This window comes from Saimiri boliviensis, chromosome 15, assembly GCF_048565385.1.
Source record: "Saimiri boliviensis isolate mSaiBol1 chromosome 15, mSaiBol1.pri, whole genome shotgun sequence".
Taxonomy (NCBI): domain Eukaryota; kingdom Metazoa; phylum Chordata; class Mammalia; order Primates; family Cebidae; genus Saimiri; species Saimiri boliviensis.
The window spans coordinates 45218899-45220823 of record NC_133463.1 but is presented as its reverse complement, the minus strand read 5'-3'; the positions used below and the strand labels follow the sequence as shown (position 1 = coordinate 45220823).

The 1925-nt window shown below is 47.5% G+C and overlaps 1 non-coding gene across 1 annotated transcript; it reads left to right on the top strand.

The window, feature by feature from the left end:
• The first annotated feature begins 1562 nt into the window (after window positions 1-1562).
• On the top strand, window positions 1563-1703 carry LOC120362491 (U4 spliceosomal RNA). The gene has a single exon (XR_005578382.1). It is a non-coding gene; the product is annotated as a U4 spliceosomal RNA (small nuclear RNA).
• The last annotated feature ends 222 nt before the right edge of the window (window positions 1704-1925 follow it).

Genomic DNA, 1925 nt, shown 5'->3' with positions numbered 1-1925 from the left:
CTGCAAACTAACACAGGAACAGAAAATCAAACACTGCATGTTCTCACTCATAAGTGGGAGTTGAGCAATGAGAACACATGGACACAGGGAGGGGAACATCATACACCAGGGACTGTGGGGGAGGTGGGGGGAAAGGGAAGGAAGAGCATTAGGACAAATACTACATGCGGGTCTTAAAACCTAGATGGCAAGTTGATAGGTGCAGCAAACCACCATGGCACATGTATACTTTTGGAACAAACCTGCACATTCTGCACTTGTATCCCAGAATTTTTTTTTTTTTGAGACGGAGTTTCGCTCTTCTTACCCAGGCTGCAGTGCAATGGTGCGATCTCGGCTCACCGTAACCTCCGCCTCCTGGGTTCAAGCAATTCTCCTGCCTCAGCCTCCTGAGTAGCTGGGATTACAGGCATGCGCCACCATGCCCAGCTAATGTTTTGTATTTTTAGTAGACATGGGGTTTCACCATGTTGACCAGGACGGTCTCGATCTCTCGACCTCGTGATCCACCCGCCTCGGCCTCCCAAAGTGCTGGGATTATAGGCTTGAGCCACCACGCCCGGCCTTGTATCCCAGAATTTAAAGTAAAAAAAAGAAAGGGGGCCATGCTCGGTGCCTCATGCCTGTAATCTTAGCACGTTGAGAGGCCAAGATGAGAGGATCACCTGAGGTCAGAAGTTCGAGACCCACCTCTACTACAAAAGAGAAACCCCGTCTCTACTATAAAAATACAAAATTAGCTAGGCATGGTGGCACATGCCTGTCATCCCAGCTACTCGGGAGGCTAAGGCAGGAGAATCACTTGAACCTGGGAGGCAAAGGTTGAGGTGAGCTGAGATCGTACCGTTGCACTCAGCCTGGGCAACAAGAGCAAAACTCCATCTCAAAAAAAAAAAAAAAAAAAAAAAAAAGAAAGAAAGAAAAGAAAAAGCACAAAGAATTAGACACTGCCAGTAGGTTATCACAGAGCATTTTCACTTAATAGTGTACATCTGAGAGCAGTCCAAGAGGAACATAACTTGTTCTTACTTAGAATGAGTATTTTCACATTTTCTCAATACACAGTTAAACACCACCACCACCACCACCACCACCAAAATGCTCTCAAACTTTTGGAAAAAGTTGATGGCTACGCCCTCCTTCCTTTGCCGCCCCCATACTCTGCAGCCTGGGCTCTTGCGGCTTTCAGCAGCCAGGGCCTGGCACCTGCCCACCCACATTTTCTTGGCCTACAGCCGGCTGTGGTCAAACCAGCAGCAGAAAGGGAGGGTGGGGGAGCGAAGAAGGAAGAGAAAGCACATTTTCCACGAGTAGTTGAGAAAGAGCTGCAGGAGTCATATCGACACATAAGGCATAGCTCTGAAAGTGTTTTATTACAGGCGTTTACACAAAAGGTATCAGGAAGAATGTTCCATAAGGGTCTAGAAGGCAGTGGGTGCGGGAACATCAGGCTTGTGAACTGATGGTGACAGCTGCATCTGAAAACATGATTGGTGGATGTGGGCAGTGAGAAGGGGCTTGGGGTCCCAAGGGACAAACCTGCTCCCTAGAAATGCAGCAAGCGGCTTGCACAGTGGCAGTATCGTAGCCAATGAGGTTTATCTGAGACACGATTACTGCTAATTGAAAACCTTTCCTAATAGTCTGCCATGATGACTTCAAATATAGTCGGCATTGGCAATTTTTGGCAGTCTCTAAGGGGACTGAATTACAAAAATAAAAATAATAAAATAATAAAAAGAAATGCAGCGAGCTAGGTTTGCAGGGGAGGGGTGAGGGGGAAAGAGAGCGATTTCCTTAGAGAAGTGCAATAGCAAGATTGGGCCCAGTGCCAGATGAAGGACGAGGGAACGCTCTGCCCTTCCTCACTGAAAACTAAACCCCACTTCCTCCATTTCCCACCTGCTTGTTTCTCTATCCACCTC